Source organism: Marmota monax, unplaced genomic scaffold (genome assembly GCF_021218885.2).
Source record: "Marmota monax isolate L192 unplaced genomic scaffold, Marmota_monax_Labrador192_F-V1.1 WCK01_AAM20220418_F8-fsc00256, whole genome shotgun sequence".
Lineage (NCBI taxonomy): Eukaryota > Metazoa > Chordata > Mammalia > Rodentia > Sciuridae > Marmota > Marmota monax.
The window spans coordinates 116,389-134,572 of record NW_026692286.1 but is presented as its reverse complement, the minus strand read 5'-3'; positions in this window follow the sequence as shown (position 1 = coordinate 134,572).

Genomic DNA, 18,184 nt, shown 5'->3' with positions numbered 1-18,184 from the left:
CTGGGGAGGGCTGTTCATTTGTCCCCATTGCCCTGTGTGCTCCTTCCACGCCTTCCTCTCCGAGACCCTACACCAGGCTGCCTGCTGCACACGCCTGGGTGAATGGAGCGTGCTGGCATGGTAGAACAAGGTGGCTTTGGTGAGCTTTGTCTTAGGTCTCTGACCCACTCTGCATCCCAGGAGGCAAATCTGTGTGGACTCCCACTTCCCACTGCATGATGGAATCCCTCGAGGACACTGGGAAGCTAGGAAGGAGGAGAGTGACCAGTGAACCTGCCTCCCTGCCAGGCTGCTGGCTTGGAACTAAGGGCCACAGCCCCTGCCCAGCCGGTCTCTGAGTTTTGGGAAGCACTGGTTGCCCTGCACTTGGGGACTAGCCCAGGGCATTGTGCTGTCCCTCCTTGTCCTTGTCCTTCTGAATGACCCCTTCACTCTAACTCAGCTTGAGTCTGTCTGCTCGTTTCTTTCTTGTAATTTTGACCCATATAATGGTTGATAACGCAGAGGCCTGGCCTCCTGGGAGCCTTGTTAGTGTGGAGGAGAGACAGGCACACCTGTGAGGGCAAAGGTCATTTTAGACAGTTATAAGGGCTTTTAAAAAGTAAAATGGAGCAAGGCACCATGGCGCACACCTGTAATCCCAGCAGCTCAGGAGGCTGAGGAGGAGGATCACGAGTTCAAAGCCAGCCTCAGCAACCACAGGAGCTAAATAACTCAGTGAGACTCTGTCTCTAAATACAATACAAAGTAAGGCTGGGGATGGGGCTCAGTGGTCAAGTGCCCCTGAGTTCAATCCCCATTACCCCCTGCCAAAAAATGTATAGTGGAGTAATGGAAGCGAGGGCTGCTCTCCTCAGACTGGCCAGGAAGGGCCTCCTGCGTAGGTGGCATCTTTCCTGCTAACAGAATGAGCAGCTGCAGCAACCTGTGGGTAAGAACCACCTGCAGAGAACAGCAGGTGCCAATGGCTCCCATGGGGAAAAGCAGGACAGGAGTGGAACCTGGTGGACAAGGGAAGGTAGCAGGAGATGGGGAGACAGGTCGTGGGAAGGGTGCAAGGAGTCTAGGACTTGGTCTTAAGGAGACTGGGAAATCATGTGGAAGTTGGGGTAAGGAGTGGCAGTGTCACTGTCTGCAATGTCACGTCCCACTCCCTGGGAGGACAGCTGTGAAAAGGGGGCCCAGGCAGGAGCTGGTGTCTGATGTTGACTTCTAACGGCTCCTTGGCGAGGTTCGGGGAGAGTGTGGGCGGACATGTAGGTCTGAGCATGTAGAGCTGGGGGACCACAAGTCCAGGAGAGGACGATGGGCTGGAGGCCTGGACTTCAGGGACAATGGACACACAGTACTCTGCACACCTGGTGTGACATGGAGGCAGGAAGAGGGAACTCCACACCTTCCCCTGCATACCCTTGGCCAGTTCTGGCCAGCAAACCCCGCAGTGTTCACAGCTGACACTTTAGAGGGAGGCAGGGACAGCCTGGGGACAGGGTGGAAAGGCAAGCTGCCCAGCGCAGGGCATGCAGAACTAAGCCTTTCACACCCCTGGGTTGAGAAGAGCCATCCCGTCTGTCACTAGAGCCAATTCACAGCCTCAGCTGTGATGGACCAGCCAGCGCCCAGGTGGCAGAACTCCCCAAAGCCCTTTCCTGGCTGTTCTACGTCACGCTGAGGGCCAGAAAGCCCGACAAGTGCTCCTGCAGGTGCAGCCAGGAATCGTGCCCTGGCACCTGCACCCCACTGCAGCACAGTTCAGCTGCCCTGTCAGGAGGACAGGCAGACCATGGCCAGACCTGCGTCCTGGTTTAGAGAGCCCAGAGTTCTGAAGACCACACTCCAAGGAGAGAAAACATTTTGGGGTCACTCAGGGAAAACCAATATGCGGAGCCTTTTGTGATTGTTTTCCTCACCTGCTTTCTCTCTCTCAGGAAGCTAGCTCTGGGAAAAGAGCACACAACAACAAAACAATACCCCAAACAGAGTGGGAAGTACCCTCTGGAGGAACCCGTGCTCTGCACAGGGGTGAATCCCACCCGTGGTTTCCAAATGTTCTGCACAGCAGACTCTCTGCAAACACATTCTGCTGCAGGGCTCAATGTGCACACAGTTGCAATCTCAGTGGCCCCTTCCCAGCCTGTCCCACAGACCCTGGTTCCAACCAGAGAAAAAGAGAGTCTCTATGGGAAAAGTGTGGTCTATGGAAGTATGATTTGTGTACAGCAAAACTCACCTGTTGTAGGGCTCAGCTCCCTAGAGGAAGAGCAGTCCAGACAGAAAGGCCCCGGGGCCCCGGCTCCCCACCCCTTTCTACTCAGTCCCTCCCCCAGCCCAGGCTTTGCAACCGCCAATCTGCTTCCATCCTGATCCCACTTCTGAGCCTGGTGGGGTTGTCTTTTCCAGAGTGTCTTGTAAACAGGTCGTGCTCTGTGGGACCTGGCAAGCATGACTTCCTTGATTTAGCCTGTTTTACATTCATGCGTTTCTGCACGCCCAAGTCCTTTGTTCCGTTTTATTGTTGAATAGGAATCTTATTCCTGTGTATTTTTCAAGCTTGTTCCACGTCTTCCCATCTCCTGCCTGCATCAACCATGAAGCTAAATCTCCGCTCATTTGATGGCTTGTCTTCCACAAAGTACCGGAGTCCAGTAACGACCACCACTCACCACAGGAGCCCGTGGAGAGGGTGTCTGATCCCGGGAGCCCCATCCCAGGCGGCTCCACTGCAGCAGAGCTGGCCCCCCAGCCTCCAAAGTGCCCGCAGCCAAAATTCCTTGGCATTTTCTAGTCCAAGGAAGGAAGTCTTGCTTGACCTTCTTTTATTTAATTTTTAATTGTAAAAAAGAAAGAAGAATTATCAAGGATGGGCTTACATCCTAATAAAACTAGCATAAATTGAAAATTGCGCAAGTGGGAAATGCATTCCTGCCACATGCTACAGCCTAGCAACACGGTGCGCTGAGGATGCCCAGGTGACCTTGAAATAATTTCCCAGCTGACTGGGAGCTGGAGCTCACTACCGCTGCCCAGCATTGCAAGAGTACCCTACCATATATCGCTAGCCTGGAAAAGATCAGAATTCAAAACTCAGGGTACTGAGAAATATGGCTGCTTGGAGTGCCTGCTGCTTTTGCACTGTCTTACAGTTGGAAAATCTTAAGTAGAGCCATTCCAAGTCACCAGCATCTGTATCTGTACAGATGCTGCATTTGTTCAGAAATCACTGGGTATGCTACGTCTTCTCAGGGCAAAGACACACGCCCCAAACACAAATCCCATGCGTGAACTGCAGCCACTGCTCACTTGAACACCTGTTGCAGGAGTCCTTTGGATTCTGGATTCTTCCATCTGGTACACAGCCTTGCTGGCCTTCTCAAAGGCTGCGCCCCTGCCAACGCTCTCCCTTCTAACAGGCAAGCCCAAGCAGTCCAGGGCTTTCTTCCTTTGTCCTCCTAGCCCCCTACCCCCACTTTATAGCCCAGCCCATGTTCCAGGACACAGGGAAATTTGTTTCTCTGACCTCTTTTTTTTTTAATATTTTTTAGTTATCAATGGACCTTTATTTTATTCATTTATATGCGGTGCTGAGAATCAAACCCAGTGCCTCACACATGCTAGGCAAGCGCTTTACCATGGAGCCATCACTTTAGCCCTATTTCTCTGACCTCTTTTAAATATTTTTGTTCTGGTTTTTTAAAAAAAAAATTGTCATATTTTCAAGATGTTTTAATATTTATGAACTGCTCCAGATATTTTTGCGAAACAGATGAAGTGTAATCACTGATAAAATCAATGCTATTAGAACTAAGCATCTCCCTGGGATGGTGCCTGGGATAGCGGCTCCTCACTCTCTGGTGCTGTGAGCAGGACTCAGGGAGCCACTGGTCCTGAAAGCAAGTGAGACCAGGGATTGGATCAAGAAAGGACAGTGGCAGGGGGTCTTAGCATTGCCGGTTCATCTGGGCAGACACGTGGTGGTCCCTCTTCTCTTCAGGCTCCTGCCATGCCCTCTTCCACGCTCCATCAACTGTGCATCCCTCGTGTGTCTGGGATGGTCTCCTCCCTGCCGCCTCTGTGTCTCTTCATGCTGGCCCAGAATCTCTCCTGGGCACCATGGCAGCAACCTCCATCAGACTTCCCCACCTCAGATGCCAGAGGGATCTTTCAGAAAGAAAGAAGGGGCAGTGATTAAGTTTAGCTCCCCCAGTAGCACCGTGCTACAGGTATCCTGTGTCCATTTTTTAGGTGTCAAGACTGAGCTTTAAAGAGTTGAAATCACTTACCTGAGTTTGCACAGCTAATGAGATAGAAGCCATATCACAGTATGGACGAACCATTCTCAGGAGTTACTACTCAGGCCTGTAGGATGGTGATAAATGCATTTAATGAATGATGAGAAATTATCTTAAAAAACAAAAACACCAAGCTGTGCTTGGGGAAGAGTAGCCTTGAGTTGTCAGAGCATTTGGGCAGCAGCGGCCAGCAGCAGAGGGAGGGAGCAGGGCTTACAGGGTTGCCTGCGTCCTTCCCACTCATTCCCTCCCCCTGCAGTCTTCCTCAGCCATCTGGAAAGGGGAAGAGGTGTGTGTGATAACGTGCCAGCATCTGAGGTCATTCCAGCTTTTCTGACACAGACACCTCCCTGTCATTTTAGTGCTTTTGGGTAAGTGACCTCCTCCCCATCCCCCAACTGCCTCCCAGATAAGAGAAGGTGGTCAGGGATTTATCTTTTTGCTCATAATACTGGCTGTCATTTAAAGCCACCATGACTCAGGTGTAGAGCTGTAGCCGTAGCATCATGGGAAGAGTCATCACTGAGACACCCGAGAAAGACCCTGGAGCCCTTTCTTGCAGTCGTAGATTGCCTCAAACCTCGCAGACAGCCACAGCGGGACCTGACAATGGAAACCAAGGTCTGCAAGCCTTCTGCAACAAACTGGTTTTTGTTTTCTCACTTTTCCCATCTTCACTGGTGTCCAAATCGCTTTGTGCACAGGGCGGAGGTTGGGATAGTTGATCCTCACAGGCCGAATTGGGGGTGCATGAAAGAATGTTAGAGCTGGATGGGACACTAGAGCCTGGTCAGATTGGGATGGGCTAGTTAGATGGCCCCGTGGTGGCACCTGTCACAGTCTTCTGGGAGCCACAGCATCTGTTTTTCTGGTACTCCTAGGATGAGGTGTAGCAAACCAGTCATTCTTCCCGCCCTGCTCTGGTGATTCCCAGCCATAGGCAGGGGTGATGGCCTGTCCTATGTCAAGGCTCCCTGTCCTGCTCATTCTGCAGGACTCACGGAGGAGAGGCGACCCCTGGACCTGCCGTGTCCCACCACGGCCAGCCCTGTGCAGCGTGTACCTGCCCATGCTATGGGCATCCTGCCTCGAGACCATGCTGGTGCTCTGTGCTCACAGCATTGACCAGTGAGCCCTTCCCGCCTGGACACTCCCTGGAGTGAGACACTCTCATTCACACCTCAGAATGGGGGAGGTAAGAAGGCCGATCCTAACCCAGGTCAAAGGGATTCATCAGGCCAGTGTTCTTGCCACTGTGAGGCACATATTTTTTTTTTAAGGAGGTAAAATGCACATGATTTCTCTTTTAAAAAGGAAGACAAAATTCTCCTATAGTTATCAAGTGTATAAATCCTCTAATCAAATATTGTCTGAATATTTCTATGATATCATTGTCCGCTTGAAGTTAATAGTTTTCCCTCCTTTTTCTCCTCCTCCTCCTCCTCCTCCTCCTCCTCCTCCTCCTCCTCCTCCTCCTCCTTTTGGAATCATTGAACTTTATTTTTTTTCTTCATTTCCTTTTTTAAAAGTTTATTTATTTATTTTAATTAGGTATATATGCAACAGAATACATTTTGATTCATTGTACACAATTGCAGCATGACTTTTCATTACTCTGATTGTACATGATGTAGTGTCGCACCACATACGTGCAGTCATATATGTACCTAGGGTAACAAAGCTCATCATATTCTGCCATCTTTCCTGCCCCTATACTCCCTCTCCTTCCCTCCCTCCCCCTTGCCCAATCAAAGTTCTTCTATTTTTCCCAAGCCCCCGTCCCCCATTATGGACCAGCATCCACTTCTCAGAGAGAACATTCAGCCTTTGGTTTTTTGGAATTGGCTTACTTCACTTAGCATGATATTCTCCAACTTCACCCATTTTCCTGCAAATGCCATAATTTTATTCTCTTTTAATGCTGAGTAATATTCCATTGTGTATATATACCACAGTTTCTTTATCCATTCATCTACCGAAGGGCATCTATGTTGGTTCCACAATTTATTGTGAATTGAGCTTCTATAAACATTGATGTGGCTGTGTCTATAGTATGCTGATTTTAAGTCCTTTGAGTACAGATGGAGGAATGGGATAGCTTGGTCAAATGGTGGTTCCATTCCCAGTTTTCTAAGGCATCTCTATACTGCTTTCTAGAGTGGTTGCAACAAATTGCAGTCCCACCAGCAATGTATGGGTGTGCCTTTTCCCCACATCTTCGCCAACACTGTTGTTGTCGTATTCTTAATAACTGCCATTCTGACTGGTGTGAGATGAAATCTTGGAGTAGTTTTGATTTGCATCTCTCTAATTACTAGAGATGTTGAACATTTTTTCATATATTTGTTGATCGATTGTATATCTTCTTCTGAGAAATGTCTGTTTAGCTCCTTAGCCCATTTATTGATTGGGTTGTTTGTTTTTTTGGTGTTAAGTTTTTGAGTTCTTTACATATCCTGGAGATTAGTGCTCTATCCGATGTGCGTGTGGCAAAAATTTGCTCCCCAAATGTAGGCTCTCTCTTCACCTCATTGCTTCTTTTGCTGAGAAGAAGCTTTTTAATTTGAATCCATTCCATTTATTAATTCTTGATTTTATTTCTTGTGCTTTAGGAGTCTCCTTAAGGAAGTCAGGGCCTAATCCAATGTGATGAAGATTTGGGCCTACTTTTTCCTCTATTAGGCACAGAGTCTCTGGTCTAATTCCTAGGTCCTTGATCCACTTTGAGTTGAAATTTCTGCATGGTGAGAAACAGGGGTTTAGTTTCATTTTGCTGAATAAGGATTTCCAGTTCTCCCAGCACCATTTGTTGAAAAGGCTATTTTTTTCTCCAATGTGTGTTTTTGGTGCCTTTGTCTAGTGTGAGATAACTGTATTTATGTGGGTTTGACTCTGTATTTTCTATTCTGTACCATTGGTCTATATGTCTATTTTGGTGCCAATACCATGCTGTTTTTTATTACTATTGCTCTGTAGTATAGTTTATAGTCAGGTATTGTGATGCCTCCTGCCTCACTCTTCTTAAGAATTGCTTTGGCTATTCTGGATCTCTTATTTTTCCAAATGAATTTCATGATTTACATTTTTCTATTTCTATAAGAAATGATGTGGGGATTTTAATTGGAATTGCATTGAATCTGTATAGTGTTTTGGTAGTATGGCCATTTAGACAATGTTAATTTTGCCTATCCAAGAGCATGGGAGATCTTTTCAGCTTCTAAGTTCTTCTTCAATTTCTTTTTTTAGTGTTTTGTAGTTTTCATTGTATAGAACTTTCATCTCTTTTGTTAAGTTGATTCCCAAGTATTTTATTTATTTATTTTTTGTTGAGGCTATTATGAACGGGGTAGTTTTCCTAATTTTTCTTTCAGAGAATTTATCACTGATATATAGAAATGCATCTGATTTATGGGTATTGATTTTATATCCTGCTGTTTTGCTGTATTTTATTTATTAATTCTAGAAGTTTTCTGGATCCTCTAAGTATAGAATCATGTTGTTAGTAAATAATGATAGTTTGAGTTCTTCTTTTCCTATTCATATCCCTTTAATTTCTTTCTCTTGTCTAGTTGTTCTGGCTAGAGTTTTAAGGACTATGTTGAAGTGAAGTAGTGAAAGAGGGCATCCCTGTCTTGTTCCAGTTTTTAGAGGGAATGCTTCCAATTTTTATCCATTTGGAATGATGCTGGCCTTTGGTTTATCATATACAGCTTTTACAATGTTGATGTATGTTTCTACTATCCCTGGTTTTTCTAGTGTTTTGAACATGAAAGGATGCTGTATTTTGTCAAATGCTTTCTTTCTCTGCATCATTTGATATAATCATATGAGTCTTATTTTTAAGTCTATTGATGTGATGAATTATATTTATTGATTTCCATATGTTGAACAAGCTTTGCATCCTTGGAATGAATCCCACTTGATCATGGTGCACTATTTTAAAATATATTTTTGTATGCAATTGCCAGAATTTTATTGAGAATTTTTACATCAATGTTCATCAGGGATATTGGTATGAAATTTTATTTCCTTGATGTATCATTATAATACTAGCTTTGCAAAATGAGTTTGGAAGGGTAAAAATCCTTTTCAATTTCATGGAATAATTTGAGGAGTATTGGTATTAATTCTTCTTTGTAGGTCTTGCAGAACTCAGCTGTGAATTCATCTGGTCCTTGGCTTTTCATGGTTGGTTGGCTTTTCATGGTTGGTAGGCTTTTTATTATGGTGTCTTCTATTTTCTTGCTTGAAATTGATCTGTTTAAGTTGAGAATGTCCTTTTGACTGAATTTGAGTTCATCATGTGCTTCTAGAATTTGTTGGTGTCTTCGAGGTTTTCCATTTTATTGGAGTATAAATTTTCAAAATAGTTTCTAATTGTCTTCTGTATTTCAACAGTGTCTATCATGATATTTCCTTTTTCATTATGAATTTTAGTAATTTGAGTTTCTCTCTCTTTCTTTTTTGTTAGGGTGGCTAAGAGTTTTTCAATTTTACTTATTTTTTCCAAGAACCAGCTTTTTATTTTGTCAGTTTGTTGAATTGTTTCAATTTTGTTGATTTTTGCCCTGATTTTAATTGTTTCCTGAATTCTACTACTTTTGGTGTTGATTTGTTTCTCTTTTTCTAGGCTTTGAGTTGTAATGTCAGGTTGTTTATTTGTTGACTTCTTCTTTTAATGAATGAACTCCATGTGATGAAGTTTCCTCTTAGCACTCCCTTCATAGTATTCCATAGAGTTTGATAAGTTGTATCAGAGTTCCCATTTACCTTCAAGATTTTTTTTATCTCCTCCCTGATGTCTTCTGTTGCCCATGCATCATTCAATAGTGTATTGTTTAGTCTCCAGGTGTTGGAGTAGACTCTATTTTTAATTTTATCATTGATTTCTAATTTCATTTCATTATGGTCTGATAGAATGCAGGGTAATATCTCTACTTTTTTGTATTTGCTAAGACTTGCTTTGTGGCATAATATATGCCACAGGATCCATGTGCTGCTGAGAAGAAAGTGTATTCGCTTGTTGAAGGAAGACATATTCTATATGTATCAGTTAAGTCTAAGTTATTGGCTGTATTATTGAGTTCTGTAGTCTCTTTGTTTAGTTTTTTTTTAAGAGAGAGAGAGACAGAGAGAGAGACAGAGAGAGAGACAGAGAGAGAGAGAGAGAGAGAGAGAGAGAGAGAATTTTAACATTTATTTTTTAGTTTTTGGCAGACACAACATCTTTGTTTGTATGTGGTGCTGAGGATCAAACCCGGGCCGCACGCATGCCAGGCAAGTGCACTACTGTTTGAGCCACATCCCCAGCCCAAGCTTTTTTTTTTTTTGGAAGATCTATCCAGTGGTGAGAGAGGTGTACTAAAGTCACCCAGTATTATTGTGTTGTGGTCTATTTGGTTCATGTAGTTGAGAAGGTTTTTGTTTGATATACATAGATTCTCTGTTATTTGGGGCATAGATATTTATGATTGTTATGTCTTGTTGATGTATGAATCCCTTAAGCAGTATGGAATGTCCTTTATCTCTTTTCGCTAGCTTTGGTTTGAAGTCCACTTTATCTGATATGAGGATGGAAACCTCTGCTTGCTTACATGGTCCATGTGAGTGGTATGTTTTTTTCTACCCTTTCATCTTCAGTCTGTGGATGTCCTTTTCTGTGAGATGAGTCTCCTGATGGCAGTATATTGTTGGGTCTTTTTTTAAAAAAATCCAATCTGTCAACCTATGTCTTTTAATTGATGAGTTTGGGCCACTCACAATCAGGGTTATTATTGAATATGATTTGTATTCCGGGTCATTTTGGTTTTCAACTTGATTTGGTTTCTCCCTTGATTGGCCTTTCCCTTAGTGTAGTTCCTTCCTTTGCCGATTTTCATAGTTGTTTTTCATTTTCTCTTCCTGGAATATTTTGCTGAGGATGTTCTGTAGTGCAGGCTTTCTAGCAGTTGTAAATTCTTTTTTTTTTTTAATTTTTTATTGTTGGTTGTTCAAAAAGTTGTAAATTCTTTTAACTTTTGTTTATCATGGGAGGTTTTTATTTCCACATCAAATCTAAAGCTTAGTTTTGCTGGATATAAGATTCTTGGTTGGCATCCATTTTCTTTCAGAGCTTGGTATATGTTGTTCCATGATCTCCTGGCCTTGAGGGTCTGGTTTGAAAAATCTGCTGAGATACTGTAGGAACGGTGGAAAAAGCTCTGTAAACTCAACAAGTCAAAACAACTGCTAACCTATCTGAGATTTTATTAGCAGGACCATAGCAGGCAGTCACAGAAAGAAGGGGGGAGAGAGAGGGAGGGAGAGAGAGAGAGAGAGAGAGAAGAGGGGGAGAGGAAGAGGGAGAGGGGGAAGGGGATGGGGGAGAGGGAGAGGGAGAGGGGAGAAAAGAGAGAGCATGAACAGGGTGTTGATATTTATGGGCTTAAGGCAGGATGAGGAGGAGCAAGGCGAGTGGGCTGTTACTTATTCATTGGCTGAGAGTTCGTGCCACTTCAGGGATTGGAGGTGCACCATTCAAGGTTTGCACCATTCACAGGGATTGAAGGTGATGGTTCAGGCACCATTCAGTGCGTCACGGACCTGAGCTCCCAGAAGAGAAGTGCTCTGGGCGCCATCTTTACCAACATTCCTCCCTTTTTTGTTTTGGTTTGGGGGCGTCGTACTCGATCTGGCTACTTCCTGCTGAGTAGGGGTGTCGTTTAGAGGGAGGGAGGTCAGTTGGTTGGAGAAGAAGGGCCAGGAGGCCCCATATCCATGCACTGAAGGCATGGATTTCCTCCGGGGAGAAGTCCATGAACATTCCCTGCAACTATGAAAAGAAACAGCATTAATTTCTGGCATGTCATCCAGTGTGTAAGGCTGGTAGAAAAAAGCCTATGCCCAGGAGAAGGCAGATTAGAACATATAAAGCTGAAAACCAAGGGCTCATTTCTTTGGCATGGTGGGGTAGAGATGGCCCTTCGGTGGAGTTGTCATTTGGTATCTTCATCTGTCAGCACTTGTGGAGGCTTCTTGGGATGTGTGGACATGAGTGTTGTCCAGCTCGTTGGCAAGTAACTGGTAATCCCTGAGGAGGAGCGGATTGAAAGTTTGGTTAGAGATTTTGTTAATTTGTCCCTGAAGGAATTTTAAAATGCAAGGAAGGAAGGCACAGAATAAAAAGACCAACTAAAGGTCCCAGGATCGGGAGAATTCAGCAGCTGACGGGGTTTGTGAAGAGGTCCCAATAGGATTGTTGTGCCAATTGCTGTTTTCTTTTTTCTAGTTGTTCCTGTAGTTGTTTCTAAAAAGAGTGTGGGTGTACTGTGTTCCTGTGGGTTCCTAGATCCTATCAGAAGGCCCATTCTTATGTATGTTCTTCTCCTCTGGAATGGGAGGGAGAGTAGTACGTGACTGTGAAAAACTGAACTTGAGAGGGTTATCTGGGGATATCTCACAGGTAAATCGGGTGTTTGTGGGGGTCCTGCAAGGTTGGGAGCTGTGGTGGGATTGTCCTCTGGAGGGCTTGCCACTGGTTTTAACCTAGAAATATGAATCCAGGGGGTTAGTTTCTTTCCTTCCTGTTGGAGTTTTGCAGCATTGGGTGTACACAAGACTACCTGTAATGGCCCTTCCCATTTTGGAGTTAGAGGGCATCTTTCCCCTGGGAAGAAAAGTAGACCCATTCTCCTGGTTTGAGCGGAAAGGAGGCAGCTGAGTTCTCTGGATCTGGAAGCATAGCTCAGAGCATATAAGGAAGAGGAGGGGAAGAGCATATTGGTCGGGGAGGGGCCAAGGCTCTGGTGAGATTCCCAGGGGGAGAAGCGGACGACCATACATTATCTCAAAGGGGGAGGCAAGGGATGGCTTTTTTGGTAAAGCCCTCAGGCGTATTAGGGCAAGAGGGAGGAGTTTAACCCAATCTAAATGAGTCTCTAAAGATAGTTTCGTTATGATGTCTTTCATTGTGCGGTTGGCTCGATCAACCTTACCTGAGGCTTGGGGGCGATAGGGACAATGAAAGTGCCATGGGATGGACAATGTCTTTGCCACATTCTGGGTTACTTGAGAGACAAACTCAGGCCCATTGTCAGATTGGATTGAAGTGGGTATCCCAAACCGAGGGATTACTTTGGTTAGGAGGATGTTAGTCACCGTGGTAGCCTGCTTATTTAAGGTGGGGAAGGCCTCTACCCAACCCCAGAATGTGTCTATTAAAACTAGTATGTTTTTGAAGTTTTTTAGTCTGGGCATGTTGGTAAAGTTGATTTGCCAATCTGCCCCGGGAATATGGCCCCTAGCCTGATGAGAAGGGAAGGTTCTGGGTTTTAAAGATGTATTGGGATTCACTCTTTTGCATATCTGGCATGAGGCTGTGATTTGCTGTACCACTTCTTTATCCTGGGAAGTCAGAGTAAAGAAAGAGTGAAGAAAGGCTTTGAGAGTCTGTGGACTCTCAAAGTTTTGGAAAATGGAGTGGAGGTAAGTAAAGAGGGCATGTTTTGTTGGGTCTCCGTTATTGGGTAATGATGGAGAGCACATGGCGATGAGAGATCCAGTGGGGTCTGAAAGGGCGGCTGATCTGGCTGCCTGATCTGCTTTTGAATTCCCCTGTGTGACAGGGGAGGAGTCATTTTGGTATGATCTGCAATGGACAACTCCAAGGTTTTTAGGAAGCTGGGAGGCTTGTAGTAGCTGGGTGATGTATGTGGAGTTGGTTATAGAGGTTCCCTTTGAGTTCAGGAGACCTCTCTCATTCCAAATTGCTGCATGAGATAAGAGAGTGTGGAAAACATATTTGGAATCAGTATAAAGCATAAGATTTTTCCCCGCTGCCAATTCGCAGGCTCTCATTGCAGCTACCAGCTCAGCCTGTTGGTTGGTGATATTTGCAGGCAGGGGATTGGCTTCTTTTACTCGTGATAGGGACACTATGGCATATCCAGCTTTTCTGATCCCCTCATGCAAAAAGGAGCTGCCATCAGTGAACCAGGTGTAATCAGATTGGTCTAGAGGTCCCTTAGTGATATTAGTTGGGCATGGGAGGAAGTTTTTTAGAATTTCCCTGCATTTATGCATTGGGGACTGTGTTTGACCTTGAGCCTGAAAGGGTAATAGAGTTGCCGGGTTGAGAGGGGCGCAGGTTTGGAAGGATACGGAAGAGTTGTAGAAGAAAGAGACCAAGAGAGAGAGAATTCGACAGGGGAAAGCGGGGCTGAGGGTGGCAGAGAGCGATATGGAGGCGGTTCATCAGCTGGGTCGAAAGTAGAAGCGGAGAGCAGAGAAGAGGAAGGAGGAGGAGATGGTGTGGAGGCAGAGAGTGGAGAAGAGGAGGAAGGAGGTTTGAGAGCAAGGAGTAGCTGTTGAGGCTTGCATTGGGTGCAGAGATTTGGATAAGATCAAAGCAAGGAAAAAGCCTCCACATAAGGAATCTTGTTCCACTTCTTTGATGGCTCACAGTAATTAAAAAGATCCCAGAATAAATTGAGATCCAGAGACCCACACGTGGGCCAAACATTTTGATTGTCTAAGGAGTATGTAGGCCAGTCCTGGGTTCAGAATTTTATGAGCCTTTTCAGTTTAATATCAGGGGCCAAGCTCAGGGTTTTCAAATTATCTAAGAGGCACCGCAAGGGAGAATCGGCCGGGAGGGACGAGGAACTTCCCATGCTGGAAGGGCGAGATGGGAGTCAGAGAAAGAGTAAGAGAGAGGGAGAGAGAGAGAAAACCTGGGCTGGAAAGAGCTTCCTGAAGCTCTAGAGCGGACGGAGGATCAAGAGGGCGTCCCCAAAATGACCGACCACCGCAGGGAAATACAGAGGGCACTGCCCAGTCGTCACCAGTGGAGTGCGATCTGTGAGACCCAAATAGGGCCGGGGCTGTGGGTAACCTGACATCAGGAGAGTTTTTTGACTGGAACAAAAGAGTCAGAAAGAATCAGGAGTTCCGGGAGGGCGGAGTTCCAAACTCCGGTGAGGCGGGCTGTAGCAACTGCGCTAACCCATCCACAGGAGCCAAGAGTGAGGGGAGATGGAGGAGTTAGAAAGGGAGAATTAATCCTATGTCCCAGGTAGTCGATTTCCAGGGGTGTCCTAGCAGAGTGCCTGGGGTCCACCATGACCTGATGGGTCTGAGTGGGGTGCATTCCCCCCCTAAAATACCTGGAGGGATTGCCGGACGCTCAACAGCCAATTCCCTCATTCTGGTGTGTTAGGGTTCAGGCACTCATGGGATGGGGGAGCTCATCAATCTGCAGGCCAGTGGTGGATGTCAGGCAGGCGATCAGAGGAGTGGACTACAACAGGAACAGTTGGGCTCTGAGTTTGGGAATGGGGTTCCGCCTTCCCTGTCCCGGGTTTCGGCACCAATGTAGGAACGGTGGAAAAAGCTCTGTAAACTCAACAAGCCGAAACAACCATTTACCTGTCTGAGATTTTACTAGCAGGACCATGGCAGGCAGTCGCAGAAGAGAAGGGGGGGGAAGGAGGGGGGAGGGAGAGAGAGGGATGGAGAGAGAGAGAGGGAGGGAGGGAGGGAGGGAGGGAGGGGGAGAGGGGGAGAGTGAGAGTGAGAGCACTAACAGGATGTTGATATTTATGGGCTTAACACAGGATGTGGAGGAGCAAGGCAAGTGGGCTCTTACTTCTTCATTGGCTGAGAGTTCGCACCACTTCAGGGATTGGAGGTGCGCCATTCAAAGTTTGTGCCATTCACAGGGATTGGAGGTGATGGTTCTTGCGCCATTCAATGCGTCATGGACCTGAGCTCCTGGAAGAGAAGCGCTCCGTGGAACCATCTTTACCAACAGATACAAATTGGTCTCCCCCTATATGTGATCTGATTCCTCTCTCCTGCAGCTTTTAAGATTCTGTCCTTATACTGTATGCTAGGCATTTTCATTATAATGTGCCTTGGTGTATATCTATTGTAATTTTGTACATTTGGTGTCTGTAAGCCTCTTGTATTTGATTTTCCAATTCATTCTTCATATTTGGGAAATTTTCTGATATTATTTCATTGAAGAGATTGTGCATTCCTTTGGTTTGAATCTCTGTGCCTTCCTCTAAACCAATAAATCTTAGATTTGGACTTTTGATGCTGTCCCATAATTCTTGAATGTTCTGTTCATGGTTTCTTACCATCTTCACTGTGTGTTCAACTTTATTTTCAAAATTATGTACTTTGTCTTCATTATCTGATGTTCTGTCTTCCAAGTGATCTAGTCTGTTGGTGATGCTTTCTATCGCATTTTTTATTCATTTATTCATTTCAAGGATTTCTGATTTTTTTTCAGAATCTCTATCTCTTTCTTGAAGTAATCTTTTGTTACCTGTATTAGCTCCCTTATCTCTTTGTTGGAGTGATCAATTTTTGCCTGTATTTGCTCTCTTAGGTCATTCTTTAATTCACAAGTCATTTTAATTGTGTTCATTCTGAACTCCTTCTCTGACATCCCATCAACTGCTGCCCATGGGTTCTGTTTTTGTAGTATCTTGGTTTGTTTGGGTCACTTTCCTCCCTTGTTTTCACACACTGTGTCTTCCTTTCTTGCAGTGAAGATCTAAGGTATTACAGTTTCTATCCTATAATCTTGTAGCGTCCCTGCTGATTACCTGTACCTCACCTTGGTGTTGGGCTTCCAGTCACCAGCCAGGGTCCCATGATAAATGCTATTGCAACTAAAGGTGGTGGTGGCAACAGTGGAGTTAACTCAAGATAGCAGTGGGGGTGTCCCAAGATGGCTGCAGCCACTTTCAGAGATGGGACTGAAAGGGTGGGCTGCCTTTTTAGAGGTGCAGCTGCCTCCAGGCCCTATCTGTTGTCCCAAGGTGGAGGCTACTGTGTGAGAGGGCTATGGTGATGGCTGCAGTGTCCCAAGATGGAGGTAGGCTACACCTGAGATCCGGTGTGGGTCTGTGGGTTGTCAGGGTGTTCCTGGGTCTGACCTTGGCCTAGGCTCCTATGCAGGTCAGCAGGGGTGGTCCTAGGCCTGCACCTGTGTCTGCCAGTTGGTGGGGTGGTCCTGGGCCTGGGCCTGGGCTCCAGCATGGGTCTGCCAGTCAGCAGGGCCAGTCTCCATTCTTATTCTTGAACTTATGCTTTCAGGCTCTGAGATTAGATGTCTTGGATTCTATCCTAGCTCTGCCATGTCTTCAGTGTGTCTTTCACAAAGTAACTTAACCCCTCTGTGCCTCAGTTTTTAAATTTTAGGACAGAAATGCTAAGTAGTAGTCTATTTATAGCATTGTTTTTTTAAATTCTTTTTTTTTAGATGTAGGTGGACACAATACCTTTATTTTTTATTTATTCATACGTGGTGCTGAGGATCGAACCCAGCGCCTCACATGCACTAGGCATGTGCTCTACCACTAAGCCAAAACCCCAGTCCCTATAGTATTGTTTTGATTTATAAAAAAGATGAATGGAAGTATCTCTTCACCAATGCATGATATGGTGTATGGCTTGTATGGTAACTGTTATACTGGTGGCCCCAAAAGGACCATGCCTCCAGTATGTAAGCCCTGTTGATTCTGGACTTGCTTTGGCCACTGGGTTACTCATGAGTGGTATGGAAGCAGAGTCTTCATGAGTGCTTGTACATAAGGGTTTGTCTTCTTGGGATGCTTGCCCTCGGAGCCCTAAGTCATCACATACAGAGGTTAGGCTGTCCTCTAGGGGAGACCACCTTAAAAGAGAGGTGCCCAGCCAACCCCAAGCTGCTCCACTTACCCAGCTGTGACACAAAATACCATCTTGGAGATTCTAGCCCCAGCAGACACAGTGGAAGCAGAAGAACCACACAGCTGAGCCCAATTGAACCCTAAAGCCTAAAGAAATAATGGAATTACTAAGGTAGAATGCACTTGGTAAATATTAACCATATTGTCATTGCTATCCAATGACTTCATTTCCTCTAAAATAATTAACATATTAATTAATACAAAAATAAAATAAATAAATAAAAGACACGGAAAACCGTGTTCCCCAACAACTCCACCATGTGAAAAATATGCTGGGTTCCTGTGATGCACAGAGCACCAGTGAATTACCTCCCCTATGCCTTTGTAGCCATTTGGAACCCCTAGATTGACAAAGCAGAACATTTTAAATTTCTCATCATGCTCAGATTAGTATTACTTCTCCATTTTTCAAACTGCAGGGGAGAATTAGTGCAGAACAAGATCTTATGTTTCATAGACTTACTGACTCCAAGAGGAAGTTGAAAAATACTCAGCACTACATCAAAATCACAGACTCCCAAGGATAAAAGGGCCTTTGAAAGGTCAGGGTCTGCTCTAGTCTAGGTAAACCTTTCATCTCAGCTTCCTGGGGAGCTGGCAGGCTCCTGTGTTTAAAGTTCTGCAAGCAGCACCCGGGTAGCAGCCATCAAGCCCTTCATGCATTGTGTTGCTGTTTCCAGGGGAACCTGGGACAATGCTCCCTCTGGGTCTCTGTTCAGGCTGCCACACCACAGGCTGCTATAAATTGGGGTCATGTGTGTGGCCACAAAGGGCCATTTGGTAAGAAATCATCCATTTTTGCTTGTCTTACACTCAGCTTCTTTCTACTGAGCATGGATGAGTTAAACTGAAATTGGGAAGTAGAGGTGGCTACTGGATCCCCCTCCTCCTTCTGCAGCCTCTGCAAGCCTGGGTTGCCTGGAAGTCTCAAACAGCCTTCAGCTGTTTACAGGGCTAATGAGATTCAGTCTTGCATTATTTCCTCCCCGCTACATTTGCATCATAACCTAAATCTCTCTTTACATATTTGTGTGTGTGCATATGTGCATACCACACGCAAGCCTACATACCACCCAGTTATAGCAGTAAAGGCCTTGATCCTGGTTAATCTAATTCTGAAGTCAGAGGGCAGGAAGTGGCTTCTAACTCCCCACATTCATCTGTCATGTAAGA